Source organism: Chenopodium album, chromosome 6, assembly GCF_948465745.1.
Source record: "Chenopodium album chromosome 6, dcCheAlbu1.1, whole genome shotgun sequence".
In the NCBI taxonomy this organism is placed as follows: Eukaryota; Viridiplantae; Streptophyta; class Magnoliopsida; order Caryophyllales; family Amaranthaceae; genus Chenopodium; species Chenopodium album.
Genome location: NC_137839.1, coordinates 78,784,846 through 78,799,791, shown reverse-complemented (window position 1 = coordinate 78,799,791; position 14,946 = coordinate 78,784,846).

The following is a 14,946-nucleotide window of genomic DNA, read 5'->3' as shown; positions in this document are numbered from 1 at the left end:
AATCAATCAAAGCTTTAATCCCAAAAGTCGTTTACCTCAAACACAAGCCAATTTGGTCCAATATCTTATTTTAATTAACATTTATACCTCATTACAAATTTGTGCTGATTCAATGGCAATGGTCCTTATCATGTTAGATTTTTAGCATTTTGTCAGTTGCAATTACCTACGTTTATTACACCCTTTTTTATTGTTATTTTTTCGTATCTTTTTTAATTTAAAAGATCATGAAGTAAGTTTAGGAGCACACTAAAGTTTATAAAATAAATATCATTTTTTTGAGTAGCAAAGCAAAGGATTACCTCGAATGTTAACCCAAACATCTAGACTCGTGTGTGTCAAGGACGTACCCAGCTACTCTTGTACACGGATAAAACTATAGCACTCGATATTTAAATTAGAGGAACACATTGATTGGGCTTGATTACTGCAAACAAAATCTCCCTTCCTGCACAATGTATCAAAAATTAACCATAAATAACCAGCTAATTAAAAATTAGTATTTGCTAAAAAAAGAGTTCAATGATGTGATAAGGTAACCATACTTCTCAGGATAAAAAAAATTGGTTGGTTATCAGGCATTGAGTCTGCAGAGAATAGTTTGCATATTCGACCTCGTAAGTTCAATATCGAGAGATTTTCCAAATGGCTAGTACAACGGCCAGAGGAGGTGCGTAAAGCATAGCTAACTGTTGAGGAAGGGAAGATCAGAGTTGCTACAGCTCAGTTGTATCAGGGCTAGCTGATAGATTCAAGCAACTTTGCTTAAAGGATTTACATGTTATTTGCATATACCTATCCAAAATCCTACAAATACAACAATCAAATTGATTCAAACTTCAACATTTCACTTATTCATTGACATATATATTTCCCGTTTTGTAAAACAGTACCCCCAACCTCAGCTAAACAAGAGATAATAAAACTAATAGCAAATTTTCACCCAAATTTAAACTCTGGTCACTAATTGTCAATACTATTGACTATATAAGCAAGAGATCTGAACTAACTCAAGCATCACTAACTCTCTCCTATTACAAATATAAATTAGTCATAACACACTAAGCTCATATCTGCCTTAGTTATTTGATTAAATTACGTGCTCTTGGAATCATAATATTTCCTCCTTGTCCCTCCTTTACTCACTCGCCTTTCATGGTTATGAGAAAATCAAAAGGATCCTATTAGAGTTATGTCTCTCTTCCTTGTTTACATTCAAAATGGTCTCTTAAAGGTACTTCCCAATTCTTCCTCGGCTCCTCCTAACTCAAGCATCACTAACTCTCTCCTATTACAACTATAAATTAGTCATAACACACTATGCTCATATCTGCCTTAGTTATTTGATTAAATTACGTGCTCTTGGAATTATAATATTTCCTCCTTGTCCCTCCTTTACTCACTTGCCTTTCATGGTTATGAGAAAATCAAAAGGATCCTATTAGAGTTATGTCTCTCTTCCTTGTTTACATTCAAAATGGTCTCTTAAAGGTACTTCCCAATTCTCCCTCGGCTCCTCCTAACTCAAGCATCACTAACTCTCTCCTATTACAACTATAAATTAGTAATAACACATTAAACTCATACATGTCTTAGTTATTTGTTTAAATTACGTGCTCCTGGAATTTTAATATTTCCTCCTTGCCTCTCCTTTACTCACTCACCTTTCATAGTTATGAGAAAATCAAAAGGATCCTAAAAGAGTTATGTCTCTCTTCCTCGTTTACTTTTAAAATGTTCTCTCAAGGTACTTCTCAATTCTCCCTCAGCTCCTCCTATTCTTTTTCTTACCCCATATTCTCTCCCTCTCACTTTCCCATATTAATGGTGGCAAATTTATTTTATTTACAAGTAATACTTGTCTCAAGCCCTTACAAGCTTTTTCTCAAAAACTATTACATGAGCTCTTGCTCGTCGTCACTGCACTTCTCATAAGCTATCCTAAACATATCTCTTTCACACCTTGAGTAATTATAACCAATAGTTGAATAATTAATCTACCATAGAGGAACCCTATCCAATTGTTGTGAATCTAAGAACTTACTTGCTCAAGTGAGAATAGATTAATATCCATTTTTTTAATGTAAATCTAAAACTATACTACCACTTCTCATCAAGCACATTTATAAAAAATAAAATCCATATCTCTTGCTCCCCTTATCGCCTTTTACTTCCCTTCCCCCCTACTCTTTCTATCACTCAAGTCTTTTATGGTTTTGCAAAAAAGTCTTCTAATATTGTTTATTGCTTCCTCATACTATAATTGACCTCCTCCAGTGTCCATATTTCTTGCTCCCATATTTCTCTCGCATCGTCACCATCACATTTTCCCAATCTCTCTAACCCTAAGAAAGAGCTCAAAATAAATCAGTCACTAAACTTAAGAAAGAGCTCAAAATCAACTTCATCATTATTACTCCTCATAAATGAATCTCTGTTATTCAGTTAAATTCTCTCCAACAACCTTAAGGTTCTACAAATTCGATGGCAAATCGGAGAGAGTAAGAGGTCCACTCTCTATCCTAAATGTATAGTACTACATTCAAACAACAAAAACCACAACAAACCAACAATAGCACAAACTTTAAATCCGTAAAACATACGCAAAAAAAAAAAAAAATAATTAAATTAAACCTGAGATTTCAATGCCCAAAACTCAACTTGAGTGAACTGATTATGAAGCCATGTGTTTGAAAACAAAAACCCAATGTATCCTGCCATAAAACCAATCAAACCCAACATAGTGAAATTGAAAATGTACAATATATATATATATATATATATATATATATATATATATATATTATAATAATAATAATAATAATAATAATAATAATAATAATAATAATAATAATAATAATAATAATAATAATAATAATAATAATAGCAGGCACTTACCTCAAAGTCGCTTCAATGGAGGAAACCATATTTGCATCCATTCATTCATGAATCCATTAGTCTAAAATCGGAGCAACCATTTTAGCCCCAAAAAATTCAGAATTATAATTTTTATATACCCAAAAACAAACCAAATTAGGCAAATTCAATAACCATACCTCAGTTTCAATGTAGGAGAGTAAACTCAGATTATGCTTCAATGGAAAAATCAGATTATGAAATGAAATGAAAAATCAATGGAGTACGCATCTTAATGTAGGAGAAAGGACTGAAAGAGAGGGAGGAGTGAGAAAAGAAAATGAAATGTAAAAGTAGAATGAGTGGAGATGAGGGAAAAGAGGAAAAAAGTAATATGCTGACTCATTAAATGAAACCAAATTGCAATGAAATGAACGAATTTCAAGCCAGCAAAATTTCGGCAATTTTTCTCAATTGTACAGTAAAAATCATGGACTTTAGACTCATATCACTATTCCCCAAGGATGTTGACCAATTTTTGAAGGTTTTCACTTTTGAATGGGTTAAGATAGGGCGGTGAATAACATGGGGGGGGGGGAGGGTTAGTTAGTATAGGGAGGTTTGAATAACAAGAGAGGCTTAGTATAGGGGTGTGGGGGTTTGATTTAGTTAGTATTAAAGGGTTTGAATAACATGGGGGGTTTAGTTGGTATAGTTGAATAACACGGGGAGGAGATTTAGTTAGTATAGGGGGGTTTGAATAACATATGGTGAATTTAGTTAGTATAAAGAAATTTAAATAACATGGGGGTGATTTAGTTAGTATAGGGGGTTTGAATGACTAAGAGGGTTTAGTTAACATAAAGGGGGTTTGAATAACATGAGGGGGAGGGGGAGGGAGGTTTATTTAGTATAAGGAGGGTTTGAATAACATGAGAAGGGTTTAGTTAGCATAAGAGGAGTTTAAATAACATGAGGAGGGGGGGAGGGAGGTTTAGTTAGTATAAGAGGGGTTTGAATAACATGAGAAGGGTTTAGTTAGCATAAGAGGAGTTTAAATAACATGAGGAGGGGGGGGTTAGTTAGCCTGGGGGGTTATGAGATTTAGTAGGGGTTTTGGTATAGTAGGGGTTGTAGGATAGTAGTAGGGCTTTGGTATAGTGGGGGTTGTAGGATATTAGTAGGGGTTTTGGTATAGTAGGGGTAGTAGGATAGTAGAAGGGTTGTAGGATAGTAGTAGGGGTTTTGGTATAGTAGGGATTATATGATAGTAATAGGGGTTTAGATGATAGTAGGGATTAAGAGATTTAGTAGGGGTTTAGATGATACTCGGGGTTTTGGTATAGTAGGGGTTGTAGGATAGTAGTAGGGGCATAGATGATAGTAGGGGTTTAGATGATAGTAGGGGTTGTAAGATAGTAGTAGGGGTTTTGGTCTAGTAGGGGTTCGTTGTAGGATAGTAGTAGGGGTTATGATGATAGTAGGGGTTTAGAATATAGTAGGGCTTAAGAGATTTAGTAGGGGTTTTGGTATATAGTAGGGGTTTAGATGATAGTAGGAGTTGTAGAATAGTAGGGGTTAATAAGAGATTTAGTATGGGTTTAGAATATAGTAGAGATTAAGAGATTTAGTAGGGGTTTAGAATATAGTAGGGGTTAAGAGATTTAGTAGGGGTTTTGGAATAGTAGGGGTTTAGATGATAGTAGGAGTTGTAGGATAGTAGTAGGGGTTAAGATGATAGTAGGGGTTTGATATAGTAAGGGTTTAGATGATAATACGGGTTAAGAGATTTAGTAGGGGTTTAGATGATAGTACAGGTTAAGAGATTTAATAGGGGCTAATATGATAGTAGGGGTTGTAGGATAGTAGGGGTTAAGAGGTTTAGTAGTAGTTTAGATGATGTAGAGGTTAAGAGATTTAGTAGGGGTTAAGATGATAGTAGGGGTTATAGGATAGTAGGGGTTAAGAGATTTAATAGGGAGTTAAGGTGATAGTAGGGGTTAAGAGATTTAGTAGGGGTTTTTATATAGTAGGGGATACAAGTTTTAGTAGGGATTTTTGTATAGTAGGGGTTGAGATGATAGTAGGGATTGTAGGATATTAGTAGGAGTTAAGAGTTTTAGTAAGGTTTTTGGTATAATAGGGTTTAAGATGACAGTAGGGATTTAGATGATAGTAGGGTTTTAGTGTAGTAGGGGTTAAGAGATTTAGTAGGGTTTTTGGTATAGTAGGGGTAAGATGATAGTAGGGGATAGGATAGTAGTAGGGGTTGTAGGCTGATAGTAGGGGTTAAAAGATTTAGTAGGGGGATTTATTTAGTAGGGGTTTGGACATAGTAGGGGTTAAAAGATTTAGTAGGAGTTTTGGTATATTAGGGGTTAGGATAGTAGGGGTTGTAGGATAGTAGGTATTAATTTAATAGGGGTTAGAATAGTAGGGGTAAGATGATAGTAGGGGTTTGGACGCAGTAGGGGTTAAGAGATTAGTAGGGGTTGTAGGATAATAGTAGGGGTTATGGTATAGTAGGGGTTTAGAAGATAATAGGGTTTTGGTATAGTAGAGGTTGAGATGTTAGTAGGCATTTTGGTATAGTACGGGTTAAGATAGAAGGGGTTAAGATGATAGTATGGGTAAGATGATTCAACCTAGTTGGCGTAGGTTGAGATGTTAGTTGTGGATGGTGACTTTATGGATGGAGTGGATTATAGGGTGCTTGATAATGTTGAATTATGGGAAATGAAGGAGTATGAAAACAAAAAGTCTTGGGTTAAGTTGTTTTGTATTTCCCATCGGAAGATTATTGGGATGCGTAAAAGTATTAGAGCTCTTTTTTACTCCAAAGATGGTAAAAGAATTTTTCTTGAGATAGAAAATTTGGAGTATGGTTGGTACAATTTAAAATCACAGCTCATGGGCTACCAAGTCAAGTTTTCACAATAATGACTTTTATAGGCAACCTTGTTTCCCTTGAAGATAAGATGGTTTCTAAACAAAACATAATCACCTAACAAAAATTTGAGCACAATATTAGGGGGTTAAGAGATTTAGAAGGGGTTTTGGTATAGTAGGGGTTGTAGGATATTAATAGGGGTTGTAGGATATTAGGGGTTAGGATAGTAGGGGTTGTAGGATATTAGTAGGGGTTTTGAGTAGGGGTTAGGATATCAATAACTATATACTAATATTCTACCCCTACTATACCAAAACCCCTACTACTATCCTACAACCCCTACTATCATCTTACCCCTACTATCCTACAAGCCCTACTAATATCCTACAACCCTTACTATCCTAATCCCTACTAAATCTCTTAACCCCTACTATTGTGCTCAAATCTTTGCTAGGTGATTATGTTTTGTTCAGAAATTTGATGCCTTTTATGGAATGTACCTTCTTCCGCAAATGCTACATCTTCCACTCTCCTTTGCATTCCTATATTTCTTTTTTCTCATATTCCAAAAATCTACCGTCTTGTTAAAGGTCTATTGTTTTAACTTTGCAGGAAAACCACTGAAGAAGGAAACCTTTTTACTAGAACTGGTGATGGAAAAGTAATTGCTCCTGGAAGAGATGGGAGACTTAAAAACTTGTTCAAGAGAATTACTTTGAAACGCTGACTTGGTACAGAAGAAAATCCTCCTGTTGTGAGTCACCCTAACATGGAACCTGAAGCATCTTTAAACAGAGGCTCTTATCACAACATGAATGATGCAAGGTCTATGACTTATAATTTTTACAAAGTTTGTGTTAGCAGAATTATAGTTTCGATTGAATTCATTAGATTGCTCTATATTTAGTCGGATATGTTAATTTAGCATGCAGGTTGCGGATCGAGATTGCAACCCTTAAGGAAAGCATGCAAAACTTAGAGCGATTGACATTCAATATTCGTAAACTTTGAGTCTCTCTCATACAAGTGATCATCTCAACAGATTTTATTCTCTCTAGTTATTATTTTTGCAACCATGCTTCTTGTAGTGTGTACAAGTACCAATTCACTTATCAACTCATTGTATTTACAAAGTGATAAAACTTGTTTTTATATTTTCCAATTGCATTTCTAGGCCAAACATGCACATTCATCTAAAAGTGCTACTTCTAGCACAACAAAAATCTTGGATGAAATTATTTTTGGGAAGCTGAAATGGTAAAGCTTGTGCTTAGTGTTGCTTTGCCACTTAGCTGGTCTGGGGAGGGAGATGTAGAATCATCTAGTGATATGAATGTCGATGAGAAATCAAATTATGGCAACCCCAACACTGAGAAAATGGTTCTTTTGGCATTACTGTGATTTTCTATTTTTTGGTTTTTTGTTGTATAAAAGTATATGATATATGTCACATAATGTATCAAAATTATTTAAACATATTAAAATCATAATAATTTTGAAAACTGACAACAAAAAAGTGGAACACCTTTTTCTTGTTTCCTGTTTTTGGTTTTTAGTTTTCTAAAAAAAAAGAAACTGAAAACAAAAAATGATACCAAACAAGACCGAGAAAATGGATTTAGTTTTTGTAGCAGGCATTGAAATGGTAGAGCTTCTTATATTAGCAGCTCAGATGATGAAAAAGGAAGAGAAAAAGGTCAGAAGGGAGCACAAATTGCAATAAATAAATAAATAAATAAAAGCATCATATCCAAGAAGTCAGAGACAAATTCAAGTAATCAACCTTACATGCTGATGCTGTTAATCAATTTTTAATATCAAATTTTGTCCCTTTTGTGAAATAATAGGTTTTTTTCATGTAAATTTGTCCACTAGATTATGAGTGTAAGTTGAGTATGAGTAGTATGTATTTTTTTCCTTCTCAGAGGATCCTCTTCAAGTATGTGTCTGATGTAAATTTTCAAGCACTCATTGGGAAGAGAATATAAAAAGAAAGAAAGAAAGAAAGAAAGAATGTCCTAAAACTTGATGTTTGATGAAGTACTGTATCTATTCTAAATTACTTTGATAATGCTGATTTAGTCTGGGTCCCAGGTGAGGCTTAGTTTTGGTGTTTTTTTTAGTAATTATGCTTTGTACAAATATTGAGTTTGACATTTCTAATAACATTACATTTGTCCATTCCTATCTCTGCTTTCTAATTTGAAATTTGCTCTCCCTCACTATTCTATATTATTATATTCATTCATTCTTAGGCCCGCTACATTATTTGTGCTATTCATTCTTAAACAATTTTGTAGCTCTGGTTGAGGCAGCCGCAACATGCTTTCGAACACAATTCTTTACAGCCAAACTAACCAATTGAAACCTGATGTCATTTCGGATTTCAACAAGACATTGGCCCTTGTGAAATCAAGTTACATCCAAGTGTCTAACGATTGCCTAAATTCTATGTAAAAGAAAAGGGGAAAAACGAAGCCATATACATTTCTTTAAAGGTCACTAAAGAAAAAAAATGTTCATACTACTTGTGTCTTTGTTTAAACAATGTTTAGGAGATTTTAAGAATTAAAACTTTGAAGCAATGGTGCAAGAAGTCCAAAGCTTGATTATGGAAAATTGACCTCTAGTAGGATCAGAAGGAATGCAACACTTTCTCTAAAATTTTGGTCAATATACTTGAAATCAGAAATCTGTATAATTGTATATACGATTTAGCTTGCACCTCAGGCATTCATATATGCTACAAATTTCCACTCATTGGAAGCCGATTAAATTCCATTTACATTAATTGCTCTTTGTGGTCTATACACCAAAAATAATTAAAACAACATTCCTCTTAGAAATCTTCTGCCCAGAGTACAATAAAAAAAAAAGCTCGGCTGATGATAAATCAAAATGTCATTCAGCAAAGAGGAGATAAGAGATCAATAAACTTTTTAAAAAGGTCACTAGAAAGGAAGCCTGCCAGGACATTCAGCACAGATGCGAATTCAACATAAGTCTATTCTTTATCCCATAATTTTGATTATCCTGCCAAACAAGTAAGCAAGAACTAAGAAGCATAAGTTTCAAATTTTAAAGACTTGCAAAAATTCCAACTTTTCTGATTGATAAGGGTCACACATTATAGAAAGAAATAACATAGTTACAGAAGTTAGGAAATAAGAATAGCTCAAAAATAATATTTTTACCACTAATGACATCAAAAATAAATCCCAATTTATCAGCAACAACGCATATAATATGAGCAGTGTAGAAAATAATGATGATTAACTAACTTATCATGAAGAAAAATATCTCATTCTAAGATACATTTAGCAATTAGAACACATGTATCTTTTTGGATATACACAATTCTAGCAATATGTCAATCTTGAGTAATGAAAGGAAAATGACATTCTTGATTGATTGCCCCAACAATTATTAGATTGCACCATCAAAACATCTACATTGACATAAATTAACTAGTAATACAATCAATAGCAGGACAAGCTAGATATAATACTAGAAATAGAAATCTGCTCTAGCAAGTATTATCCACGCTTTTGAGGAATTTTGGAGGATTCGGGGTCTGGAGTCAAAAAGTCTTTTGATCCTAGGGGATACATCAGGGGGTCATATAATGTCTTTTGAAAACATAGATGACCATTATATGTTGTCATAAACTATCCTACAACCCCTACTAATATCCTACAACCCCTACTATATTCTAACCCCTACTAAATCTCTTAACCCATACTATTGTGCTCAAATATTTTCTAGGTGATTATGTTTTGTTCAGAAATCATCTTATCTTCAAGGGAAACAAGGCTGCCTATAAAATTCATTGGATAAATCAACATTTGAGCATTACATGGAGTAAGATTAATTCTGAGTACTCCATTTACTTAACTTTTCCGTTATTTTTGGCCCATTTAGCATTCTTATTCTACAACTTTTAGGGTGGTTTGGATGAGCTTTTCAGAAGAAAAGAGGATGTCATTTACATATCTTGATACAATAGGGAAATCTTTGCTTATTCTATAAGATGGATTATAAATGAACAAAACATAACCCCTACTAATATCCTACCCCTACTATACCAAAGCCGCCACTACTATCCTACTACCCCTACTATCCTAACCCTTACTATCATCTTACCCCTACTATCCTACAAGTCCTACTAATATCCTACAACCCCTACTATCCTAACCCCTACTTAATCTCTTAACCCCTACTATTGTGGCCAAATCTTTGCTTGGTGATTATGTTTTGTTCAGAAACTTGATGCCTTTTACGGAATGTAACTTCTTCCGCAAATGCTACATCTTCCAGTCTCTTCTGCACTCCTATATTTCTTTTTTCTAAGATTCCAAAAATCTAGCGTCTTGTTAAGTGTCTATTATTTTAACTTTGCAGGAAAACCACCGAAGAAGGAAACCTTCTTACTAGACCTGGTGATGGAAAAATAATTGCTTGTGGAAGAGATGAGAGGCTTAAAAACTTGTTCAAGGGAACTACTTTGAAACGCTAGCTTGGTACAGAAGGAAATCCTCCTGTTGTGACTCACCCTAACTTGGAACCTGAAGCATCTTTAAACAGAGGTTCTTATCACAACGCAGAATTATGGTTTCGATTGAATTCATCAGATTGCTCTAGTTATTTAGTCGGATATGTTAATTTAGCATGCAGGCTACGGATCGAGATTGCAACCCTTAAGGAAAGCATGCAAAACTTAGAGCGATTGACATTCGATATTCGTAAACTTCGAGTCTCTCTCATACAGGCCAGGTGATCCTTTCAACAGATTTTATTCTCTCTAGTTATTATTTTTGCAACCATGCTTCTTGTAGTGTGTACAAGTACCAATTCACTTATCAACTCATTATATTTACAAATTGATAAAAACTTGTTCTTAGTTTTTCCAGTTGCATTTCTAGGACAAACATGCACGTTCATCTAAAAGTGCTGCTTCTAGCACAACGGAAATCTTGGATGAAATTATTAGGGAAGTTGAAATGGTAAAGCTTGCGCTTAGTGCTGCTTTGCCACTTAGCTGGTCTAGGAAGGGAGATGTAGAATCATCTAGTGATATGAATGTCAATGAGAATTCAAATTATGGAAACCCTAACACTGAGAAAATGGATTCAGTTTCTGCAGCAGGCATTGAAATGGTAGAGCTTCTTATATTAGCAGCTCCGATGATGAAAAAAAGGGAGAAAAAGGTCAAAAGGGAGCACAAATTGCAATAAATAAATAAATAAATAAAAGCATCATATCCAAGAAGTCAGACAAATTCAAGTAATCAACCTTGCATGCTGATGCTGTTAATCAATTTTTAATAGCAAATTTTGTCCATTTTGTGAAATAATAGGGTATTTTATGTAAATCTGTACACTAGATTATGAGTGTAAGTTGAGTATGAGTAGTATGTATTTTTTTTCCTTTTCAGAGGATCCTCTTCAAGTATGTGTCTGATGTAAATTTTCAAGCACTCACTGGGAAGAGAATATAAAAAGAAAGAAAGAAAGAATGTCCTACAACTTGTTGTTTGATGAACAACTGTGTCTAATCTAAATTACTTTGATAATGTGGATTTAGTCTGGGTCCAAGTCAGGCTTAGTTTTGGTTTTTTTTTAGTACATATGCTTTGTACAAATATTGAGTTTTACATTTCTAAAAACATTACATTTGTCCATTCCTATCTCTGCTTTCTAATGTGAAATTCGCTCTCCCTCACTATTTTGTATTATTATAGTCATTCATTCTAAGGCCCGCTACATTATTTGTGTTATTTGTTCTTAAACCATTGTAGCTCTGGCTGAGGCAGCCGCAACATGCTTTCAAACACAATTCTTCACAGCCATACTAACCAGTTGAAACCTGATGTCGTTTCAGATTTCAACAAAACATTGGCCCTTGTGCAATCAAGTTATGTTCAAGTGTCCAACGATTATCCTAAATTCTATGTAAAAGAAAAGGGGAAAAAACGAAGCCATATTTCTGTAAAGGTCACTAAAGAAAAAAAAAATGTTCATACTACTTGCGTTTTTGTTTAAACAATGTTTAGGAGATTTTAAGAATGAAAATTTTGAAGCAATGGTGTAAAAAGTCCAAAGCTTGATCATGAAAAATTGACCTCTAGTAGGATCAGAAGGAATGCAACACTTTCTTTAAATTTTGGTCAATATACTTGAAATCAGAAACCTGTATAATTGTATATCCGATTCAACTTGCACCTCAGGCATAAGAGGGAACCAATTCAACTCATAATTAACATGTCATTCATATATGCTACAACTTTCCACTCATTGGAAGCCGATTAAATTCCATTTACATTAATTTCTCTTTGTGGTCTATACACCAAAAATAATTAAAATAGCTTTCCTCTTAGAAATCTTTTGCGCAGAGTACAATAAAAAAAAAAAATACAGCTCGGCTGATGATAAATCAAAATGCCATTCAGCATATGCTATCAGAGCACTAATGAGAGTTTAGAAAGAAAAGAGGAGATAAGAGAACAATAAACTTTTTAAAAAGGTCACTAGAAAGGAAGCCTGCCAGGACATTCAGCACAGATGCAAATTCAGCATAAGTCTATTCTTTATCCTATAATTTTGATTATCCTGCCAAACAAGCAAGCAAGAACTAAGAAGCATAAGTTTCAAATAGACTTGCAAAATGTCCAACTTTTCTGATTGATAAGGGACACACACTATAGAAAGAAATAACATAGATACAGAAGTTAGGAAATAAGAATAGCTCAAAAATAATATTTTTACCACTAATGACATCAAAAATAAATCCTAATTTATTAGCTACAAAGCATATAATATGAGAAGTTTAGAAAATAATGATGATTAACTAACTTATCATGAAGGAAAAATATCTCACGCTAAGATACATTTAGCAATTAGAACACATGTATCTTTTTGGATATACACCATTCTAGCAATATGTCATTCTTGAGTAATGAAAGGAAAATGACATTCTTACTTGATTACCCCAACAATTATTAGAATACACCATCAAAACATCTACATTGACATAAATTAACTAGTAATACAATCAATAGCAGGACAAGCTAGATTTAATACTAGAAATAGAAATATGCTCTAGCAAGTATTATCCACGATTTTAGAGGAATTTTGGAGGATTCGTGGTCTGGTGTCAAAAAGACTTTTGATCCTAGAGGATACATCTGAGGGTCATATAATGTCGTTTGGAAACATAGATGACCATTATATGTTGTCATAAACGTCCGTGGTAGGCTTGAGTTAACGAAATCGGAGCAAGTTGTAAAAAGGAAAATTGACCGTCTAAAGGCAAATTGGATGGTTCCACCCACTCAATTGGACTTTCGGAGGGTATTAGGAACCATGGTAATTATCTCGATAATTTTTATATCCGGGCGAAAAAAATTCAAAAAATTCCAAAATTGTAAGCTATTATCCACGATTTTTGAGGAATTTTGGAGGATTTGAGGTCTGGTGTCGAAAAGTCTTGTGATCCTATGGAATACATCTCGGGGTAATATAATGTGTTTTGGAAGCATACTTTACCATTAAATGTTGTCATAAACGTCCGTGGTAAGCTTGAGTTAACGAAATCGGTGCAAGTTGTAAATAGGTAAATTGACCATTTAAAGGCAAATTGGATGGTTCAACCCACCCAATTGGACTCTCAGAGGGTATAAGAGACCATGGTAAACATCTCGGCAATTTTTTTTCCAAGCGAAAAAAAGTAAAAAAAATCCAAAATTGAAGGCTATTATCCACGTTTTTTGAGTAATTTTGGAGGATTTGGGGGTCAGGTGTCAAAAGGTCTTGGGATCCCAGGAGATACATCTTTGGGCAATATAATGTGGTTTGGAAGCATATATGACCATTATATGTTTTAATAAACGTCCGTGGAAGGCTTGAGTTAACAAAATCGGTGTAAGTTGTAAACAGGTAAATTGACCGTTTAAAGGCGAATTTGATGGTCCACCCACCCAATTGGACTCTAGGAGGGTATTAAGGACCATGATAAACATCTCAAAAATTTTTATTTTCCGAGTGAAGAAAAGTAAAAAAATTCCAAAAATTAAAGTCTACTATTCACGCTTTTAAAGGAATTTTGGAGGATTCAGGGTCCGGTGTTAAAAAGTCTTGTGATATTAGGGGATATATCTCAGGGTCATATAATGTTGTTTGGAAGCATATACAACCATTATATGTTGTCATTAACGTCCGTGGTAGCCTTGAGTTAGCGAAGTCAATGCAAGTTGTAAAGAGGTAAATTTACCGTTTAAAGGCGAATTAGATGGTTCCACCCACCCTATTGTACTCTCGATCGGAGGGTATCAGGGACAAAGGTAAACATCTTGGCAATTTTTATTTTCAGACCAAAAAAAGTCAAAAAATTCCAAAATTGAAGGCTATATATTTTCCACGCTTTTTGAGTAATTTTGGAGGATTCGGGGTTCGGTATCAAAAAGTCTTGTGATCCTAGGGGATACATCTCTGGGTCATATAATGTCTTTTGAGAGCATATATGACCATTACATGTTGTCATAAACATCCGTGGAAGGCTTGAGTTAACAAAATCAGTGCAAGTTGTAAACAGGTAAATTCACCGTTTAAAGGCGAATTTGATGGTTCCAACAATCCAATTGGACTTCCGGAGGGTATCAGGGACCATGGCAATCATCTCGGCAATTTTTATTTCTGGGCGAAGAAAAGTTAAAAAAATTCCAAAATTAAAGTCTATTATTCACGCTTTTTGAGGAATTTTGGAGGATTCGGGGTCCGGTGTCGAAAAGTCATGTGATCTTAGAGGATACATCTCTGGGTCATATATTGTCATTTGGAAGCATATATGACCATATATGTTGTCATAATAAACGTCCGTGGTAGCCTTGAGTTAACAAAATCGGTGCAAGTTGTAAAGATGTAAATTTACCGTTTAAAGGCAAATTTGATAGTTCTACCCACCCAATTGGACTGTCAAGGGGTATCAGGGAACATGGTAAATATCTCGGCAATTTTTATTTCCAGGCGAAAAAAAGTCAAAAAAAGTCCAAAATTGAAGGCTATTATCCACGTTTTTTGAGTAATTTTGGAGGATTCGGGGTCCGGTGTAAAAAAGTCTTGTGATCCTAGGGGATACATCTCTGGGTCATATAATGTCGTTTGGAAGCATATATGACCATTATATGTTGTCATAAACGTCCGTGG